The sequence below is a fragment of the Eptatretus burgeri genome, chromosome 18 (assembly GCF_056783735.1).
Source record: "Eptatretus burgeri isolate ZD-2024b chromosome 18, Ebu_testis_v1, whole genome shotgun sequence".
Taxonomy (NCBI): Eukaryota; Metazoa; Chordata; class Myxini; order Myxiniformes; family Myxinidae; genus Eptatretus; species Eptatretus burgeri.
In genome coordinates this window covers 38,740,251-38,763,940 of record NC_140978.1, presented here as the reverse complement: position 1 = coordinate 38,763,940, position 23,690 = coordinate 38,740,251, and positions in this window count along the sequence as shown.

Genomic DNA, 23,690 nt, shown 5'->3' with positions numbered 1-23,690 from the left:
AAGTGTTTTTAATAACATGGTGATGAAGTGTTTTTAATAAAATGGTGGTGAGGTGTTTTTAATAATGTGATGGTGAAGTGTTTTTAATAACGTGGTGGTGAGGTGTTTTTAATAACGTGGTGGTGAGGTGTTTTTAATAACGTGGTGGTGAGGTGTTTTTAATAACATGATGGGTAGGTGTTTTTAATTCAGTGGGGTGAGGGTTTTTAACACAGTGGGGTGAGGGTTTTTAATACAGTGGAGTGAGGGTTTTTAATAACGTGGTGGTGAGGTGTTTTTAATAACGTGGTGGTGATGAAGTGTTTTTAATAACATGGTGATGGTGTTTTTAATAAAATGGTGGTGAGGTGTTTTTAATAACGTGGTGGTGATGAAGTGTTTTTAATAACATGGTGATGAAGTGTTTTTAATAACATGGTGATGAAGTGTTTTTAATAACATGGTGTTGAGGTGTTTTTAATAAGGTGGTGATGAAGTGTTTTTAATAACGTGGTGGTGAGGTGTTTTTAATAACATGGCGTTGAGGTGTTTTTAATAACATGGCGTTGAGGTGTTTTTCATTACGTGGAGGTGAGGTGTTTTTAATAAGGTGATGATGAAGTGTTTTTAATAACATGGTGGTGAGTTGTTTTTAATAACGTGGAGGTGAGGTGTTTTTAATAATGTGATGGTGAGGTGTTTTTAATCAGGTGATGATGAAGTGTTTTTAATAACGTGGTGGTGAGGTGTTTTTAATAATGTGGCGGTGAGGTGTTTTTAATAAGGTGGTGATGAAGTGTTTTTAATAACATGGTGGTGAGTTGTTTTTAATAACGTGGAGGTGAGGTGTTTTTAACAAGGTGATGATGAAGTGTTTTTAATAACATGGTAGTGAGTTGTTTTTAATAACGTGGAGGTGAGGTGTTTTTAATAAGGTGGTGATGCAATGTTTTAATAATGTGGAGGTGAGGTGTCTTTAATAATGTGGTGGTGAGGTGTTTTTAATAACGTGGAGGTGAGGTGTTTTTAATAAGGTGGTGATGAAGTGTTTTTAATAAGGTGGTGGTGAGGTGTTTTTAATAACATGGAGGTGAGGTGTTTTTAATAATGTGGTGGTGAGGTGTTTTTAATAACGTGGAGGTGAGGTGTTTTTAATAAGGTGGTGATGAAGTGTTTTTAATAAGGTGGTGGTGAGGTGTTTTTAATAAGGTGGAGGTGAGGTGTTTTTAATAATGTGATGGTGAGGTGTTTTTAACAACGTGGTGGTGAGGTGTTTTAATAAGGTGGTGATGAAGTGTTTTTAATAACGTGGAGGTGAGGTGTTTTTAATAATGTGATGGTGAGTTGTTTTTAATAACATGGAGGTGAGGTGTTTTTAAAAAGGTGGTGATGAAGTGTTTTTGATAACGTGGTGGTGAGGTGTTTTTAATAAGGTGGTGGTGAGGTGTTTTTAATAACGTGGAGGTGAGGTGTTTTTAATAATCTGATGGTGAGGTGTTTTTAATAACATGGAGGTGAGGTGTTTTTAATAAGGTGGTGATGAAGTGTTTTTAATAATGTGGTGGAGAGGTGTTTTTAATAACGTGGTGATGAAGTGTTTTTAATAAGGTGGTGGTGAGGTGTTTTTAATAATGTGATGGTGAGGTGTTTTTAATAAGGTGGAGGTGAGGTGTTTTTAATAATGCGATTGTGAGTTGTTTTTAATAAGTGGAGGTGAGGTGTTTTCAATAAGGTGGTGGTGAGGTGTTTTTAATAACGTGGAGGTGAGGTGTTTTTAATAACGTGGAGGTGAGGTGTTTTTAATAAGGTGGTGGTGAGGTGTTTTTAATAACGTGGAGGTGAGGTGTTTTTAATAATGTGATGGTGAGGTGTTTTTAATAACGTGGAGGTGAGGTGTTTTTAATAATGCGATTGTGAGTTGTTTTTAATAACGTGGAGGTGAGGTGTTTTTAATAAGGTGGTGATGAAGTGTTTTTAATAACGTGGTGGTGAGGTGTTTTAATAAGGTGGTGATGAAGTGTTTTTAATAACGTGGAGGTGAGGTGTTTTTCATAATGTGATGGTGAGTTGTTTTTAATAACGTGGAGGTGAGGTGTTTTTAAAAAGGTGGTGATGAAGTGTTTTTAATAAGGTGGTGGTGAGGTGTTTTTAATAAGGTGGTGATGAAGTGTTTTTAATAAGGTGGTGGTGAGGTGTTTTTAATAAGGTGGTGATGAAGTGTTTTTAATAAGGTGGTGGTGAGGTGTTTTTAATAACGTGGAGGTGAGGTGTTTTTAATAATGTGATGGTGAGGTGTTTTTAATAATGTGATGGTGAGGTGTTTTTAATAATGTGATGGTGAGGTGTTTTTAATAATGTGGAGGTGAGGTGTTTTTAATAATGCGATTGTGAGTTGTTTTTAATAACGTGGAGGTGAGGTGTTTTTAATAAGGTGGTGATGAAGTGTTTTTAATAAGGTGGTGGTGAGGTGTTTTTAATAATGTGATGGTGAGGTGTTTTTAATAAGGTGGTGATGAAGTGTTTTTAATAATGTGATGGTGAGGTGTTTTTAATAAGGTGGTGATGAAGTGTTTTTAATAACGTGATGGTGAGGTGTTTTTAATAACGTGGAGGTGAGGTGTTTTTAATAATGTGGAGGTGAGGTGTTTTTAATAAGGTGGTGATGAAGTGTTTTTAATAATGGGGTGGTAAGGTGTTTTAAATAAGGTGGTGGTGAGGTGTTTTTAATAAGGTGGTGCTGAGGTGTTTTTAATAAGGTGGTGGTGAGGTGTTTTTAATACGTGGTGGTGAAGTGTTTTTAATAACGTGATGGTGAGGTGTTTTTAATAACGTGGAGGTGAGGTGTTTTTAATAATGTGGAGGTGAGGTGTTTTTAATAAGGTGGTGATGAGGTGTTTTTAATAACATGGTGGTAAGGTGTTTTTAATAAGGTGGTGGTGAGGTGTTTTTAATAAGGTGGTGGTGAAGTGTTTTTAATAACGTGGTGATGAAGTGTTTTTAATAACGTGGAGGTGAGGTGTTTTTAATAAAGTGATGGTGAGGTGTTTTTAATAACGTGGAGGTGAGGTGTTTTTAATAAGGTGGTGATGAGGTGTTTTTAATACCATGGTGGTAAGGTGTTTTTAATAAGGTGGTGGTGAGGTGCTTTTAATAAGGTGGTGGTGAGGTGTTTTTAATAAGGTGGTGATGAGGTGTTTTTAATAAGGTGGTGATGAAGTGTTTTTAATAATGTGGTGGTAAGGTGTTTTTAATAATGTGATGGTGAGGTGTTTTTAATAACGTGGAGGTGAGGTGTTTTTAATAAGGTGGTGATGAAGTGTTTTTAATAATGTGGTGGTAAGGTGTTTTTAATAACGTGGAGGTGAGGTGTTTTTAATAAGGTGGTGATGAAGTGTTTTTAATAATGTGGTGGTGAGGTGTTTTGCCAGGAAAAGATCCATGTTCATGGGAGTAAGACAATCTAATGTTGACAATGGATATCAGAAAATTTTTTCAATGTCAAACTCTGGATTCCAATCCACTTCCCAGAAAAATATAATTCCCTGCACAGCCTGCAGCTATTGACAGTTATACAAACCGTGACTCTGGTAAGGGCCTGCTTATACTGTACATATAGATCTATAGATCTCCATCATGTACAGGGTATATGTAACAATCAATTTTGTGATGAGTGATATGAAGGGCTCATTTAAGGAATGAGCAAATGGGTCATATGTACAATATATACAAGAACATATAAATATACAAAAACATAATACGATATATCTAATATATAAAGCTCTTTCTAACCACTGACTTACTGACTGACTCACCGACCGACTGATATTATAGATCAGTAACTTCCAGGAGACGTCGAAAGCTGAAATTTTGCGTGTGAATGGACATCAAAGCTATTACACCAGGAAAAAAAAAAAAATCACAAAATCAGTCAACATCCACAGATGAAAAAAAATAATTGAAGAAAGATGCCGGTGAGTGACCCAAGACAATGGGGAAACACGGTTCATATACTTACACAATGTGCAAGCACAACCTGCTAGTGGTATATAAAGCTCTCTCTGTCCACTCACTGACTGACTGATATTAATGTTCGGTACCTTCTGGATGACGTCGAAACTGAAATTTTGCATGCTGATGGACATCGAAGTAGATACACCAGAAAAAAAAATCACAGAATCATCGCACAACATCCATAAATGAAAATATAATTTTTTTTTTTAATGTTTTTTATGCAGGTGAGCAACCCGAGACAATGGGGAAGCACATACATTTTGTGTGCCCATGAACATCGAAGCCGATACACCAGGAAAAATTATAGAATCAGCGGAAAACATACGTTAATGAAAATATAAATAAATGAAAAAAAATAATTAAAATAAATAAATGAAAAACCAAATGCAGGTGAGTGACCTGAGACAATGGGGAAACATCGTTCGTATGCTCTCTGTGTAATGCTCTCACAATGTGTAAGTATGCTCTCACATACTTACACGTTGTGAGGTGTTCGTATGCTCTCACAATGTGTAAGCACACCCCACTAGTAGTATATAAAGCTCTCTCTATCCACTCACCAACTCACTTGCTGACTCAATGACTGACTGATATCAATGTTCAGTACCTTCTGGATGATGTAGAAACTGAAATTTTGCGTGCTGACGGACATCAAAGCTGATACACTGGAAACAAAAAATATACCATCAGAGATGGGGAATCCCCCACCATTGAATGAAAAAGGTCATACATATTCCAGATAATGAGGGAGGTGAATTGGAAACAAGACACCATTTGGTCATCATCTCGAAAAAGTTCCCCAGGGGTGAGGAACGTAGTAACCAAAAATAATTGAAATCAGATAAGCGGTTTTCCATTTATTACAAAAAACATTTTTTTCAAGATGGCTGCCCCAGTCGACCATCTTGGATTCGGCCACGCCCAAAATCAATAGGGTTCTTCCTTTTCAGGTGGTACATGTGTGACCCAAATTTCAATTCAATCTGTCGAACAGTTTATGAGTTATCGCACTCACAGCTATAAATGTTGACGCCCGGACGGACAGACGGATGACCTGGGTGACAACAATATCGCCCTTCCGCCACGTGGCGGGGGATAAAAAAAAAGACACACAATTGTCGGACAACATCCATAAATGAAAATGTAAATAAATGAAAAAAATAAAAAAATAAATAAATGAAAAAAATAAAAAATAAATGATAAAAATGCAGGTGAGCGACCCAAAACAATGGGGATGCACGAAAATTTTGTGTGCCGATGGACATCGAAGCCGATACACCAGGAAAAAATCATAGAACCATCGGAAAACATCCGTAAACGAAAATATAAATAAATGAAAAAAATTAATGAAATTAAATAATGAAAAATCAAATGCAGGTGAGTGAATCGACACAATGGGAAAACTTGGTTCATATTCTTACACTGTGTATCATACCCTGATAGTGTGTGTAATGTGTGTGTGTGTGTGTGTGTGTATGTGTGTGTGTGTGTGTGTGTGTGTGTGTGTGTGTGTGTGTGTGTGTGTGTGTGTGTGTGTGTGTGTGTGTGTGTGTGTGTGTGTATATATATATATATATATCTATATATATATATATATATATATATATATATATATATATATATATATATATATATATATATATATATATCTCTTCTTCTTCTTCTTTCGGCTGCTCCCATTCGGGGTCGCCACAGCGGATCATCCGTATGATCCGCATAGTGATTTGGCACATGTTTTACGCCGGATGCCCTTCCTGACGCAACCCTGGTCGCCTCTTACGACACAGGGATATGGTACACCTATTTTAACCGGGGTATACACCGGCCCAGTATACTGGTACTCATTTCGCCGACCTCGGAAGGATGACAGGCTGAGTCAACCCCCTGGTGTATTAATTCAGTGGCTCAACGGGGCTTGAACTCAGGACCTTTTGGATCCCAAGCCGCTGCCCTAACCACTGCGCCAACACCAGGCCCATATATATGTATATATATATGTATATATATATATATATATATACATACATATATATATATATATATATATATATATATACATATATATATATATATATATATATATATATATATATATATATATATGAATTTGGAATTTGATTGCACACAACATACAGGTTCCTTTAGTCAGCTATGTCGATAAGTGCTTGTTCACTAGATAGCTCACCTTTCATTGTTTCAATGTTCAGAAATCGATTAGATGCGCTACGGATCGATTTAATAGTTAGGGAACGAACGATGGAGACATCCCTCCCCCTCTTCCGCGAAGAGGAAGAACCACCCTACCGTCCTGCAACTCATGATGTCAACAACTCCCTCCCACCCATGGCTGAGCGGGGGATGGAGCACGAGGGCACGAGTCATGAGTCACGCCGGGAGCGGGGGAAGGGCGGGAGAAGGATAAGACGAGATCTTTTCTTTTGTTCGTGGGCAGAGTTGGAGAAGGGAGTTGAGAGTAGCCGTTCAGCAGACCTTCGGGTCCTGTTTGGCTTGGGTTGTGGTTGAGGCCTTTGGAAGCTTTTTGCTTCGGCTGGCTCAGTGAGCTTCGGCTGAGGCCTGGCTCGGGAGGAGGCTTTTTGGAGGCTTTTTGCTTTGATGGTTCCGTGAGCTTCGGCTTCTGCTTGGCTCGGGACAGCTTTTTGCTTTGAGCTGCTTTGCTTGAAAGGAAGTTAAGCCGGTCGCTCGGCTCGAGCTGCGAGTGGTGGCTTCTTCTTCTTGGTTCGTGGAGCTCTTTGTTCTCCATTTTGGTTCCCGGCTTGGTGCGACCCATCGACCTCTTCTTGGAGGTCGTTCCTCGGGGAAGCGATGCATCGACGGGAAGGATCGGCGCCTTGTCTCACCAGCACGTGTTGAGAAGTGCGGGAGGATTCGCAGGAGCTCGGGAAGGATCGCAGCTCACGGCGATTGGATCCAGCTCACTCTCGCTGGAGCCCGGGTCCGAACACTTGAAGACCACACAAGGTGGAGGGGTTCGAGATAGGCTCTGGGTTTCAGCTCACCTGTCCTCCGAGCTGGAGCTTGTTATTAAAGGCCTCTGCCACCATTTCTTAGGTGTGCGTGTGTGTGCGTACGTGTGTCCGTGGGCCCGTCTAATAAGGAGGAAATTGTTAAGTGCTTTGTGTGCTGTAAATGTTTGCATTAGATTTCGTATAGACGGTCGTAGTTCTTTTGTCGTGCTTTTGTTGCTTGTATAATTGCATACGTGTTTTGCCTTGATAAAATTGCATACGTGCTTTATTATAATAAATGTCCTTGTGTGAATGTAAACCTGTTTGTTGCGCCCTCTTCCCTTAATTGAGCTGCGATCTTGCACTCGGAATATAGTTGGTTTTTAAATAGCCGGTAAAGTGATCGGGTCCAACGGGACTGCGCGATAATACCCGGCTCGGTTATCCCAAAAGGAAGCGAGCGGCTTTAGCCGCTCGTTTCCGAGCGGTCCCGTTGAGGTACAATCTCTCGGTAACCTACCCGCACGAATAATTAGGTAAATCGAAGATTTGGCGATCGTACCCTGTTGCGTGCGGGTAGAGTGGGGACAAGGTTGTGGTGTGGTTAAAAACACACCCGTGGCTGGTTTTCGGCGTTGATCCGGAAAGCCGCGACTGGATTGTCCGTTCAGTAGGCGAAGCGACCGCTATTGGTTAGACGCGGTCGTTCGCATGCCGACGGGCGGGAATTCAACAACAATAGGTATATATATATATATATATATATATTGATAAAAGTGTGTGTGTCAGTGTGTGTGTGTGTGTCAGTGTGTGTGTGTGTGTCAGTGTGTGTGTGTGTCAGTGCGTGTGTGTGTGTCAGTGTGTGTGTGTGTGTATGTGTGTGTGTGTGTGTGAGTATGTATGTGTGTGTGTGTGTGTCAGTATGTGCGTGTGTCAGTGTGTGTGTGTGTCAGTGTGTGTATGTATGTTTGTATGTGTGTATGTATGTGTGTGTGTTAGTATGTGTGTGTGTGTGTGTGTGTGTGTGTGTGTGTCTCTGTGTGTGTCAGTGTGTGTGTGTGTGTCAGTGTGTGTGTCTCCTCCATAACTCCAAAACTATAAAACCTAGTAGCCTGAAACTTTGCATGCATTCCAAGAAAACTCAAAGAAAGTGCAAGAGTGAATATTGGGTGTTTGGGTTAATTAAAACACTCCTTTTGAAGATAATTTATGAAGGGTGCTCATCCATCGATAATTCCAGCAATGTTGTGTGTGTGTGTGTGTGTGTGTGTGTGTGTGTGTGTGTGTGTGTCCGCTGTTGCTCGACAACCAGTGGTCCGATCTAATTGAAACTTGCCAGGTATATTGCTGGGGACCTGAGTATGTGCCTTTTCAAGGTTTGATATTAATCGGAGAAGTGGTTCCCAAGTTATGGCCATTTATTTACCAAACCAATGACAGGAGACGTTGCTGCATAGGCGTGGCCGTTTGGGGAAAGAGCGCCATTTAGTTACCAATGACAGGAAACGTTGCTGCGTCGGCGTGGCCATTGGGGAAGAGATCCTCAGCCACGTTCCCCATTCCGGGTTACAACGTACGGACTTCCGGATAGTGATGACTTACTGTATTCTTATAATTTCTCGATTTCTTATGCGCATTTATAGATAAAGACAATGCCCCAATCCAGTCGTCGTTTACGAGAGCGAAGGAATGGCCTGTGTGTTTGTTTGAAAGTTTTTTTTTTGCACGTACGGCTATACACGTACGGGCACGCACGTACGTACGGGCACGCGAGAGCAAAGGAACGGCCTGTGTATTTGTTTCTGGCACGCGGTTTGAATTTTTTTTTCCACGTATGGCCACACAAGTACGGCCACGCACATACGGGCATGCACTAGTCACAAAAAAAAACAAAGTAAGCCTTACCAAGATGGCGGCACGCCATCTTGGTCAGCTCTCTGTGGTTGCTGGAGTCTTCAGCCGCCATTTTGTTTGGCCTATTAAATCATGTCACGATTTGGAACCACGATCTACTCTCACAGACTAATTAAAGTATACTAGCCGAAGCCCCGTCACAGATGGATTCCGTTCATTCAACCACCCTCACCAGCTCACCCACACTCGAGGGACATGGACTGGACAGGGCGTGCTTGCCCCTGCCTACTCATCCCCCGCCCCTGCCCCATTCCCCCCCACCTTCAATTTGCTTACCCCCGCCCAAAAATTTAATTATCCCAGCCCCGCCTCTTCAGTCTCCGACCCCCGGCTCTTGATTTCCCGCCCCACTTGCCCCTGGGCCCCTGCCCCCCTGTCCACGCCCTCACACTCAACCCCGCCTAATTCACCCCAGCCCCCGCCCCATTTCCTCCCGTTTCCCGCTTTCAATTTCCTTACCCCCGCCCAAAAATTTGCTTACCTTGCCCCCCGCCTCTTCACTCCCTGCCCCCGTCTCTTCATCCCCCGCCCCCACCTCTTCACTCCTCACCCCCATCTCAACGAAAAGTGTTTATTCTGCTTCAGAGTTGAAGGTTGACTGTTGCCACTATGTGCGATGCACTCTTACAGGTACGAAGTTTCTTTCAGTCCATGTCACAGTACCGACATTGCGAAAAGGTAAAATACTTCGGCGCCAATTGAATAATTTGGGTATTAAAACTAAATTGCGAATAATCGTAACTGCGAATAATATGCGAACTTCCGGGTCACACACGTCCGGGCACGCGAGAGCGAAGAAACGGCCTGTGTGGTTGTTGCTCGCGGTTTGAATACTTATTTATTTATTTATTTATTTATTTATTTTTACGGGCACGTACTAGTATTTAAACAAAGCATTAAACTTAACTTTTTCTACCGTTCGGACGATTATATTGAGTGAAGAGAAGATTATGGAATGTGCAGAAAGTGTAAATTCATAGAGTGAAACGCCGTCCTTCATAACCTGCTTTTGTAATCAATGAGAAGGCACAGTCCAGGGGGTCCTTTTTTTTGATAATTACATACGCAGTTTGCTGTTTCTGTTAACATTACCAAATATTAATACAAATATACTATTATAGTTCCGCCAATATATTAATAGTCGGTAGTTTCTGCAAGCAAAGATAAAAAATTTTGTTGTTGCAAGTGAAGAGGCTTTTTAATTTTTTTTTGCTTTACACCTTTTTGTGCGTGTTTTCATGACAAAATGTTAATATAAATATACTCATAGTTACTGCAATATCTATCTATAATTCCAGCAGTGTGTGTGTGTGTGTGTGTGTGTGTGTGTGTGTGTGTGTGTGTGTGTGTGTGTGTGTGTGTGTGTGTGTGTGTGTGTGTGTGTGTGTGTGTGTGTGTGTGTGTGTGTGTGTGTGTGTGTGTGTGTGTGTGTGTGTGTGTGTGTGTGTGACTGCTGTTTCTCGCAAACCACTGGTCAGATCTAATTGAAACTTGCCAACAACATTGCTGGGGACCTGAGGATGTGCCTTTTCAAGGTTTGATATTAATCAGACAGTGCTTCCCAAGTTACGGCCATTTATTTACCAACCAATGACAGGACACGTTGCTGCGTGAGCGTGGCCGATGGGGGAAGGGAACCTCAGCCGCGTTCCCCATTACGGGTTACAATGTACGGACTTCCGGATAGTGATGACTTCGTGTATTCTAACAATTTCTCGATTTCTTATGCGCATTTATAGATAAACACAATGCCCCAAGTTATGATCGTTTCCATATGAGACGGTGTACAAATTTCGGTAACATCAGAGTGAACTGGTATGCTCCGAACCAGGAAGTAAATTTTAAACATGCAATAACTTACGATCGAAAATAAGCAAGTAGGAGACAAAATTTAATTGACCGTGAATTCTAATAATTTCTCGATTTCTTATGCGGATTTATAGATAAACACAATGCCCCAATCCAGTCGTCGTTTACGAGAGCGAAGGAACGGCGACCGGCCGACCATGACGTCACGGGCCATGCCGGTTACATGGCAGCGAATGTCATGGCAAGCAAAGACAGGGAGGTAAACTTGATTTTAATTAACTCTGTGTGTGGAAGTGTGGTTGTCGCGAGAACGCGAGAGCGAAGGAACGGCCTGTGTGGTTGTCGTTTCTGGCTCGCGGTTTGAAGGTTTTCTTTTTTTTTTGCACGTACGGCCACACACGTACGGGCACGTGAGAGTGAAGGAATGGCCTGTGTGTTTGTCGTTTCTGGCTCACGGTTTGAAAGGTTTTTTTTTGGTTTTTTTTGTACGTATGGCCACGCACGTACGGGCATGTGAGAGCGAAGGAACGGCCTGTGTGGTTGTTGTTTCTGGCACATGGTTTGAATTTTATTTATTTTTTTTGGTTTGCACGTACGGCCACGCACCTACGGGCATGCACTAGTATTAATAATCGGAAGTTTCTGCAAGTGAAGAGGCATGTAGACAGCACACATGGACGTGGTAGAAATGGGAACAAATGACTCTCCGCGGGGTGTGTGCGTGCCTGTTCTTGGTTACGTGAGTGCGGTGCGTGGGTTTTGTGGGCGCGCGATCTCAACTCGAACTTGGTCCCGTGGTGCGTGGCGCTGTTGAGGAGGTTATGCATGGTGCAAGATCTTTACACCCCTTGAACTGCTCTGACCCCTTTAGACCCTTTCAACCACTGAAGAATCCTGTCGGCTTATATACCCCTTTAGACCCCGAACAACTATTGGAACATATTGCCCTTTAGACCCTTTAAGACTCCTTCAACCCTTTAGACCTTTATACCCCTGGACCCCGAATGACTGTTGAACATATTACCCTTTAGACCTTTTCAGACCCTTTTAATCCATCAGACACTTTAATATTCCTTCGACCCTTTAGACCACTAGACCACTTTAGACCCTGAAGACCCCTTCACAGCAATTTTTTTTTTTTTTTTACAGTTTAAACCTCTTTAGACCCCTTTAGACTTCACTACTATTGGAACATACCCTTTGGACCTTTTATACCCTTGTAAAGACCCCTTTGACCTCTTAGACCCTTCAGACCTGTATACCTTTTAGACACCTTTTGTACACAATTGCCCATCCACAACAAGCTACCCAGCAGTTCTGCCAATAGCCATGTACCCCTCTATCCCCAATGCTTCTAAATACTGATCCAATTCCAGTTTAAATCTATTTGCTGTTTCTGCTGCCATTATCTTTCCAGGGAGACCATTTCATGCATTAGCTACTCCAAGTGAACGACTCTTCCAAGGTAGCACACCGATCTTGGGCCAACATTGCCAATAGATCAGCAAAGGTCGGAACCCTTGCAAGCTGATTTCCAACGTCAGTCCAACGTTGCCAATATGGTGTTAAGGCGCCGTCAATTTGCCAACGTCAGATAAACGTCTGCATGTTAGCTGGGTATTGCCTTACTGTCCTCTAACTCTCTTAAATACCCTCAGGCTGTGTCCCAGGTCCTGTCACTGTCCATTCTGCTGAAAAAAAACTCTTCTGCATTTATTATATCTATAGCCTACCCTTATACATCTCAATCATATCCCCTCGTAATGATGAAAACGGTGCCGTCTCATAGCTTTGCCTCGCCAACCCAAGAATAAAGCTCCACCTGTAGCTGCCTGGCACTGTGCTGTACTAATATCCACATATCTATTACCACTCCCAGATCCTTCTCTTGTGTCACATGTTCCAAGACTGCCCCTTACATTAGATATTCCCGATTTTCATGATTCTTACCCATCCCCAAAACCTTACATTCCCTAATGCTGAACTGTCTGCCAATCTTTTGGCCAATCTATGAAGGTATGTAGACTTTCCTGAATATGATCCTCTCCTCTCCCTTCCCCCCCCCCATCCCCCAATTTACATTTACCTTACTTTTAAGCATTGAATCATCTGCAAATTTGGAAAGCTGACTTCACCTTAAAGACAGGTAGCTGTTCAAGACAAGACTTCATTTCAAGAGAGCTGTTTACCATCATCTCAGGCCTTCCCGATCCACGATCATGTTGTCTTTCTGCCCTCATTAACCCTCCCCAAGCCCACCTCTTGACAGGTTTCCAGGTTACTGGGTTTCCCACCACTCCCTCATCCTCCTCTTCACTTGTTTATCTCTGGTGTTTTTGTCACATTTTGTTTTATTTTAATTTTTGTTCCATTTCTACTCTTTTTTTTTTCCCAGTTTTTCCTTCCACTTCTGTGATAGACATGTTGTGGCTACATCCATGTTGTTGCTCTCATTCTTCCCCACGTCCTATATTTCTCCAAGTCTCACATTTGTTGCAGTACCCTGCTCTCGGTCTCTGTCTCTGCCTCTACCCCCCCCCCACCCCATAGTTATTTTTGGTCGGTTGTGTCACGGTCTGTTCAGTGTTCCAACTCATCCACAAGCATCGACTCTGTGTACATTTTTGTGAATTATAAATAATATTGATGGTCCAAGTACTAATCCTTAGGTACCCCACAAATTACAACCCAGCTTGACATGCTCCCATTCACAGCAATTCTTTACTTTCTAACATTAATCCAGTTAAAATGAAGTTAGCTATACTTTACTGACCAGTCGGCAATTCCTCACCTTGGCTATCAGCCTTCCATGTGGTACCTTATCAAATGCCTTTTGAAAGTCTAGATATACAACATCCACTGCCATTCACGCATTCACCAAAGTCAGAAACTGCTTCGATGATATAACTCCAATGAATTTGTTAAACATGATCTCCCTTTAGTACATGCAGGATGTGCCTTTTAATTCATTTAAATTATTTTTAATGGTTCCCCATCTGATCCTGAATAAAGTCTATCAAGTCTTACCCACAAATTCCACTAGAAAGAGCAATCAAAGATTGCAGACCCTCACCAGGACTTTTGTGTGGTTTTATGGTTTGTATTTTACAGACGTACTCACATTATAATTGTACATGCTTTAGAAAGGTACTCAGTTGAAAAAAGATAACTTGTAAAAATTGTGGTCTACATTGGCATGTGATGTGTGGACAGACAGACAGACAGACAGACAGACAGACAAACAGACAAACCTAAATGCAATACCATCTCCTCTGACAAGGGTCATTAAACTAACAGGACCATAATTCTCTAATTTCTCTCTGAATCCTTTCTGAAACTAGAGTCGGAAGAGAGAACTTTCTGAAACGAGTCTTCTTTCTTACTCGGTCGAGTGCAAACCTCCGGCACGTAATGCCTGAACCATGAAAACATATTGGGCCCAATACATTTTTACAATATCATGCGATATATGGTTTTTGGCCCTATCAATGGTGACGAATCGCATTAAAAATTAAATTATTCTGGTATCCAGATCCAGATTCGGATCTTCACCAAAATAGAATCAATTCGTCGTGGTCACACACTCAACATGTCCACCAAGTTTTGTCCGAATCTGTCCACAACGTTTTGAGATATCGTGCTATATATTGTTACGGCTGTGGAAATTCGCAGAACACCATATAGGTCCTTAGTTCAGTTATGCCGATAAGTCCGTGTTCAGTTATATTTCCCCACCGTTGTTTAATGGGAATTATCCGTGTCACCCGGGCTGTGATCTTTGAGTTAGCCGTTTTTCTTTGCTATCGTTATTTTGGACTGACTCACCAACCACAACGCCAGCCACCAACCACCTTCTCCACCACGCCACAACGCCAACCACCTTCTCCACCACGTCAACCACCAACCACCTTCTCCACCACACCACCCGCCAACCACCTTCTCCACGCCACCCACCAACCAACCACCACGTCAACCATCAACCACCCTCTCCACAACGACATCTCCCCACCATCTCCTAAACCGCATCTCCCCCACCCGAATAACTGCCTCACCTTCAACCCCGCAAACGCCGCCATCTTTGCACCAGCCACGGCGAGTTCCCAGCGAACAGCGTCGCTGCAAACAAACGCGGGGGTTTCTTTGTTGGCGCCAGCGACGGTGATCTCGCGCACGTCCGCTCTCCGGGCAAGTTTGGATGATCTCGCTCACGTCCTCTGTGGAGGCTTCGTCTCGGAATTCGGATCAAAGGAGAAAAAGGGATGGGGCCTGAGGGGGTCAAAGGTCGGAGGGCGGAGGTCAGATCTCGTCTTTCTAGCCCTATAAAAGGCCGCGCAGAGCGGTCGGTGGAGCCAGTCGGTGAAGTCTGGAGTCGGTCGGTGGAGTCAGTCGGTGAAGTCTGGAGTCGGTCGGTGGAGTCAGTCGGTGAAGTCTGGAGTCGGTCGGTGGAGTCAGTCGGTGAAGTCTGGAGTTGGTCGGTGGAGTCAGTCGGTGGAGTCAGTCGGTGAAGTCTGGAGTCGGTCGGTGGAGTCAGTCGGTGAAGTCTGGAGTCGGTCGGTGGAGTCAGTCGGTTAAGTCTGAGTCGGTCGATGGAGTCAGTCGGTGAAGTCTTGAGTCGGTCGGTGGAGTCAGTCGGTGAAGTCTGGAGACGGGAGAACACAGGCGGGAGCGAAGTCCAAGAGAGTGGAGGACACGCGAGACGGAGAGTGTGGCTGAGCTTGCTGTGCCGCGCAAACCTGCGCGTTCGTGGGGAGAGAGCCGGAGAGAGCTCGCCAGCCAGCGCCAAACGGTCTGAGGTGATCGGGCTTCGGGACAGTCCGAGCGTCGCTGAGGAACGGACGGGTTCTTACAAAGAGCATCAACTTTGAAAGAGCATCAAAACCCGTTCATTCCTCTCAGCGCGTCTCCGAGTGAGGCCCGACTCACCCGGCCGCTTTGCAAGGCCTGGGCGCAACCGCGGTTACGCTAGCTGCCGTGGGGAAGGAGCGTCGCAGGTCGCCCCATCGAGGCACTACGAGGGTGGAGGTAACCTGCAACGGTCTCGTGGAACTCCTTCGGTCCGCCAAGCTCCACGTTATAAAGGCCTACGGGCCCAGTCTGACCCCCTTGTCTTTGAGGGGGTCTTTCCTTGTTTATTTGTGTGAATGTTGTGGCGCCATGTCCGCAAGTAGAACTGTTGAAGTGCTTGTGAATAATAACTAATAGATGGTTGTAGTGCTTTGTCTTGCTCGCGTATTGTCCCTTCCCGCCAATTCCATTGCTTTCCTATATACGTGCATGTTAGTGTTTTGCATACCTGACTGCATACGTGTGTGAATAAATGTGCGTGTTTAAATGTTAACCCGTTTGTTGTGTCCTCTTTCCCCATTGAACTGCCATCTTGCTTTCGGAATAATAACAGGCTTTTTAATAGCCGATAAAAGAATTGGGTCCAGCGAGGTCTCGTGATAATACACCGTTCGGTTAACCCAGAACGGAAAGAACCGCTTAAGCGGTTCGTGTCCAAGCAGACCTTGCTGAGGTACGGTCTCTCGGTAGTCTGCCCGCGCGAATACTTAGGTATATCGATAATTCGGCGATTGACCCTCAGCGCGTGGGTAGAGTGTTGACTAGGCCGTGGTGTGGGCTTGGAGCACACCCGTGACTGGTTTCCGGCATTGTTCTGGAAGGTCGTGACTGAATTGTCCGTCCGGTGAGCGAGACGGCCCCCATTTGCTAAAGCGGCTGTTCGCACGCCGGCGGGCGGAATTCGTAACAATATTAATTCAGCCCAATCTCTCAATGGTGAAGAATCACTTTAAAAATTATCAGATCCGGATCTTCACCGAAATTGAATCAACTCTTCCTTGTCACACACTCAACATGTTCACCAACTTTAATCTGAATCCATCCACAACTTTTTTGAGATATCGTACTATATATCGTTTTTGGCCTTATCTCTCAATGGTGAAGAATCACTTCAAAAATTCTAGTAGTCAGATCCGGATCCAGATCTTCACCAAAATCTAATCAGTTCGTCCTTGTCAAATACCCAACCTGCCCAAAAATTTCATCAGGAACCATCCACAACTTTTTGAGATATCCTGCATACAAACAGACAGACAGATGGATGAAAACATAACCTTCTTCACCTTTGGTGGTGGAGGTAATAAGTGCGGTTTTGGAACTGAATTAAATAAGCAGATTACCCACCCTCCAGGCCATCTTGTTCCAAGCATGCAACACGTTCTTCTGACGCATTCCTTTATTTGGGCGGTGTATAGGCAACTGACAGCTGCCTCAATCACTCCCAGAAAAAAAAATAATAACCTGGGTTATGTGCATGAAGCAGATACACACCTACTGTTTATAATTCAAAACACCTCACTACACTGGAAACGTAGGGACAGGAATACTGTTACGGATCTGGAAACCATATGCATTCAAACATACAGATGTCCCAAAGGTCAGTTATTCCGTTAAGTACATGTGAGACAGGTCCCTTATTAGGAATAATATTCGGAATAATTAGTGTAAATATTAGGAATGTACATAATTTTAACCCACCTGTTGTTTGTTTAGCGCCGGCAATGTAGTTAAGTTGTCCGAGTGAGTCTGTTAGTTTAGTTACGCAACGCACTAGGTTATTTATTTTTGGGACATGTATTCAAAATGTCGCACTCAGGGATCCGTAGGTAAAACGTACCAGGGGAAAACCTACACCTGCATGCCACACGAAAATTAACGACTCGGGCCGAGTCTATCAAGGGGGGGGGGGGTAGTGTTATAGATCTGGAAACCATGTGCATTCAAACATACAGATGTCCCAAAGGTCAGTTATACCATTAAGTACATGCGAGACAGATCCCTTCCTTTTGTCTAGTGGGAGAATCAAAGGTGTGCGTTGCGATGTTCTTTTCGTTCGGTTATTACATCCAACGAACCATCCAACAAACCATCTAAGACCATCCAACAAACAAACCGACAACACCACTGAACAAGCGCTTCACTCGCCTAACCGGCGACTCGCTGTCAGAGGCAGAATCTCTGGCAGTTCCTTCTCGGCTTCCACAAACTTTGCAACTTCTTTTTGATGAGTATGGGCATGCGTGGAGTGGGGGCGGGGTTTTCCCAGCATGGCCGAAATCCCGCCCAGAAAGGGCGGACCCATGGGAGCCCAGTCCAATCAGAGCAGACAGTGACGTCTGTTCCACCGAGCCCCCTCCCCGTTCGGGGAGGTCTATAAAAGTTACGACGCCATCCTCAGTGGAGAATTCTGAGGGGGTTCGGTCGTTGGTTCTGAGTAAGTCTCTTGGAGGAGAAACGAGAGTTATTTTGGAGGAGCAAGTTGGTTGGTGTGCACTCTACATTTTGCTGGTGTTCGTGGAGGTTTCCTGGGTCCCGTCTGCGACCCTGATCTCCACCCTGGGACTCCGACTGCCCCGCTCAGTTTCCTCCACGGGCACGAGCCCCACGCGTGACTGTGGGCCGAGCCGCACAACCAATAGCAGGTGCCGCACCGTGGAGCACTCCCTCCCTTCAACGTGCAGGTACCCACGTTAACTGCGACCTCGAGCTCGTCTCTCCCTCTCTGGCTGCGGGGATCTTTCAATAAATCGTCTGAGTATGCATTTGAGTGTGTGGGCCCGTCTTATAAGTAGAACTGTTAAGTGTTTTCCATCATTGTAAATTATTGCTTGCATATCCGCGATAAGTCTTGCCTTGTGTCTTTTTTTTATTTGTGAATAAAACAATTGTAGAAATGTTCCCAGTTCATTTCCGTCCTTTCTTGCATTGGTCCAGCATGGTTCGGATCTGAGTTTTAGCCGGGTCTTTATACCCGATAATCGGTTCATCCTAGCCGGCAAGGCTTTGGCAGTTCTGCTCGACTGCACCCGAACTGGAGTTGGTAGTCGGTAGTTGGAACTCTACCGCAGTCGGTAGAGTGACCTGGTTCGAGCAAGACGTGCCGAGGGCGTGGTTTCCCCGTAGACGACATCGCGTAGTTAATTAGGTAAATTGGTTCTCGACAAAAAGACCCTACGCTACATGGTGGAGGTATTGGCGTTCCACGGTCGGTTCAGCGACCCGCCGGCTCACGGAATTATCCGGAGCGACGGCCTACAATTCCGGGGAGTCTGGTGGGAGACGACGTAACCTCCCTCACCTGGTGGTCGTTCTCGCCACCGGTCCCCAGCCCGCAACAATACTATTCTGTAAATGGTGGAGACTTGCAATACCCTCCCCCCCACCTGGAGGCGGCGCTGCCCAATAAACATTTATATAGAAAATTTGCACCCCCTCCCCCCAACAAGACAACTGGCAAACATAAAAACACCCCTTTACATGAATTGGGGTCATGCTGATCCTATGTAGCAAGTCTGGCTGTAATCGGCCCACAACTGTAGGAGTAGCGCGACAAATAAACCAACACACAAACACTAGTCGGTCCGTGAATTACAGTGAGGATTACATTGCCTTCTCATACCTTAAGCCAGAGGAGCAAATTGACAAGGTGGACAAGATTGATACAGAAGCAAACTTTTGGGACATAAAAACTTGGAATTTGGAAAGATGTGGCTTGGGGGTGGGGGAAAGGGTGAAAGAGGGCAGAAAAGATCATGGTGTTGGACTAGGGAGAATCTGAGATGGTAGTGAACAGCTGCCTTAAAGATCTTGAGAGAAGAATGTCATTGAAGAGTATATGCAAGTTGGTTGCACAGGCATGAATAAAGAGGAACAAATGGGTGGAGGTGAGTAGTGATTCTGGATTTTGGGAATTTCACCAGAAGGGGGTTGATGGACTGTGTGTGCAGTGCAGAAACCTAGGGAGGACAAAAGAGAGAAAGAGCAGAGGGCACAAGACCAGAAAGGAGGCGGTAGAAGACAGAGACACCACTAACCTGTCTGTGATGGGAAAGTGTTGGCCCATAGACTCAGCATCATCACCGGAGAGTCCAATAATCTTGAAGGCCTTGATTTTCATGGCGTCAAGCTGAGCAAGGTGTGGGGCAGGGGTACCAGCCCAGAGGGGAGAGCAGTACTCCATCATGCTGCGGATGAAGGCCTCATAGGAGCATAAGAGTTCAGGTGTGCCAAGGAAATACTTTGTACGATGGAAGATGCCCAGTCAGCGACTGGCTTTGGAGGCCAAGGTAGAAATGTAGTTTGTCCAAAGGACATGACTGATAGTGAGACCCAAGAGTTATAATGACTGAACCACATCAAGAGGATTGGTTAGAAATTAGATAGGAAGGCTAGCCAGACGATCGTTTCTGAGAGAGATAGAATGTCTGAGAGAATTGTCAGGACTGAGAGACATATTCCAAGTGTTTGACCATCTTGTGATTTTGTCAGGGTCTGAAGAGAGGGAAGAGGCTGCAGCCTAACTGTCTGAAGGATGTCATGGCAGAGGGTGGAGTCATCAGCAAAGAGATAAAGATGGTTTCCAGAGTCAGAAATATCATTGATGAGGATTGGGAATAAGACCGAGCCAAGAACACTGCCTCGGGGCACTCCAAACTTGACAGGGAAAGGAGATGAAAGGATTCCGTTGAAAGCAGCAGGTTGGCTACGAAAGTGGAGGAAGTCAGTAAGCCATGTGTGTAGTTGGCCTTGGATGGCATAGACAGATGGTTTGGAGAGCAAGGCCGGATGCCAGACTGTATCGCCAGTTCGGAATATGTCCAGAGAGACGGCCCTGATCTCATGTCTTACATTGAGACCTTCCATAAATTGTTGGGAGAGGAGAAGCAGCATGTCCAAGGTGGGGTGACCTGGTCTGAAACCGAATTGATGATCTGAGATGAGGCCATTGGAGCAATGGAATGAATTTATATAAACCGATGTTGGATTATAAGACCTTGCTAATGATTGGAAGTAAGCTTAGAGGTCCGTCATTTATAGGATCAGTTTTGTACTTAGTTATGCAATGCGGTGATGTCAGCTGAACTCAAAGCTGATGAAAGATGACCGAGGGCAAATGACAGGGTGAAAATGGCAGCGAGGAGAGCAGCAGAGAAGGTGTGCAAGAGCAGCAGAGCAGGTTCTTGGGACACGTACGAGCTGATGTCATCCAGTGCAGTTGTAGAATCAGTCGAGGGTTGCCAGAAACTTCTTCACCTTCTCAGGTGCAAAAGACACAGATAGTCTAGATGCCAAACAGCCATTTCAGGGCAAAGCGTGCTTTAGCGTCATTATGAAGTTTTTTGGTCGATTCATCATCTCTGAGCTATGCTGAATCAGAATCAGTCGGGTGCCAGACTTGCACCCTTGAGGAATTTTTTTTAGAGGCGTAAAACAAAATGGCCACCACCGACTTTCGATAAATTCTGTTTTGGGCTATATCTTCACTTCTAATGCACTTTCACATACAATTTTGGTGTCTCCTACTATGTTTCATGCGACAGACAAAGTAAACATTGATGATTCTCTCAAGATTGGATGACAACAGATGGCAGAATTTGAATCTGGATGGCCAACAAGCTTCAACAAGACACTAACCAAGAAAGTGACCCTGATGACTTCGACCAAAAAGAGCATCAAGCTGGATGGAAGGCCAGTATACGATACCGAATTGATCTACACCCGAGTCATACGTCTCCAACAATACAGGGATATTGATATCAAGGATGTCCTCTCTTACGAACTGTCCCCTGTCCCAGCCTCCTTGTTTGATGAGAGCGGTGCGATGCGAGCTCAGTCGAAAGCAATCCTGAAGACGAAACTCCAAGTTGAGCAATCAAGTCGAATCCAAGGTGTTCCAGATGATGTCATCATCGATGGATGCGCCATGTTATGGACTGTACATTGGCCCACAAATGGTACAGTTGAGGATTATGTGATCAACTTCATGGGAACCATCAAATACCACCTGGAGTGTTGTGACATATACCTGATTTTCGGCAGGTACATCAAAATCAGCACGAAACGAATGACGAGATCCAGTCGCGCAGGTCATGATTCAAGTCGAAAACATCAACTCAACTTCCACACAACACTTCCAGCGCAAAAAGTGGTTCTAAATGTAGCCTACAACAAAGTACAACTGATCGATTTGATCTGTCAGTATCTGATGACCCACATTGTTGACAACCAGACCAAACTGGTGATCACCGGAAAAGATCCAACACCAGTACAAGTATGGAACAATACCACTCTCCAGAGACAGGATCTGAAAACACACCATGAAGAAGCAGATGTCATCATCATCCATCACTTAGTTAGAATTGTGTCAGGTGTCAGTGGTGACTCACACATCAAAGTGGTCTGCGACGATACAGATGTCTTTGTCCTGTTGATTCATTTCTACCTCAAGGAAAAGATGACTGTGGATGTCAAGCATGGAGAGTCCGTGTGCTGGGAGGGCGAACGTAGACATTCACCAAACAGCACTGAAACACAAAAGCATCGCCAAATAACTGCCTGCTGTACATGCTCTGACAGGATGTGACACTGCGTCGTATTTGTTTGGCATTGGAAAGGCCACAGCGCTGAAGGTACGAATGGGCGGACATCATCCCACCTTACTTGGTCAACTGGAAGCAGACGAAGAAAAGATGATATCTGAGGCAACTACCTTCATTGCTGCCTGTTATGGTTCCAAAGTCGAAGGTGATATGTCCACACACCGGTATCAGTTGTGGAAGTCTAAGATGGCCAACTCCAAGATTACCTCTGCTCCACAATTGAAGTCGTTGCCCCCATCACATGATGCCTTTGTTCAACATGTACTTCGCGCTCATCATAAGGTCATTATATAGAAATCGGCCACTCAGTCAGACCCTCCGAACTTGAATCCCATCAAGTATGGATGGCAAGAAGGTGAGGACGGTGCGACATTGTATCCAACCACACTTCCACCTGATGTGTCTGCTGCGCCAGTCACCATTCTGCAGCTGATCAAGTGTGGATGCTCCACCAGCCGGCCATGTTCCACCGGGAGGTGTGGTTGTGTGGCAGCACAGATGTCATGTTCGATGTTTTGCAGTTGTAATGCTGGATCAGACTGTTGTAATGAACAGACAAGGGCAGTAGCTGCTAATCACGACAATGATGACGAAGATTGAACACAATGTAGAACATTGCATCCTTAACAAAGTCAATATTTGTTTGCCTAAAAATAAAAGGTAATTTCAAAATCATATACATGTTCATACTTACTTTAAGACATAACCCAAAGTCGTAGTCAACTATCTACATGTATCCGGATATATTTGTGTAAAAATGGAATTCCAATATAATAATCAATTAATTGATCATTGCAAGTTAGTTACTTCAGCTGTCATTGACTATTATTGTACGTAGTATTAATATTCGAGGGTTCATCAAATTCAATTTCTAACTCAAAGTGATCAGTGGAACTGCAAAATAGCCATTTTTCATCTTAAAATGGTGGCCATCTTGAAAATATGAGACAGGTCTTATATATATATATATATATAAATATATATATATATATATATATATATATATATATATATATATACCTTCAATTTTATCATTATCAGATGCCTTGACCATGAAACATAGTAGTAGACACCAAAAGTGTGTGTGTAAGTGCATTAGAAGTGAAGATATAGCTCAAAACAGAATTTATCAAAAGTCAGTGGCGGCCATTTTGTTTTTCACCTCAAAAAAAATCCTCAAGGGTGCGAGTCTGGCACCTGGCTGATTCTGATTCAGGATAGCTCAGAGATGATGAACAAAAAAAAAAAATATATATATATATTCACAATGACGCCACAACATGCTTTTTCACATTTCCGCTGGACTAAGAGTCCAGGAGCAGTTTGGTGGGACTGAGATGGGTTCTGAGAGTGAGGGGTTGAGGAAACAAGACTTGGAAGCAAACACAGAATTAAGGCATTCAGCCATCTCACGAGCGAAGTCTCCTGTGTTGCCATTTGAAGTGAGGGAAGGGATGGAGGGAGAGCCCGACACCTCCACAAGAATATTTCTCGTATTCCTTATATTTCCATGAGTCCGATTTTATTGTCAGATCAGGTCAGATTAGATCTGCGAGTTGCTACAGGT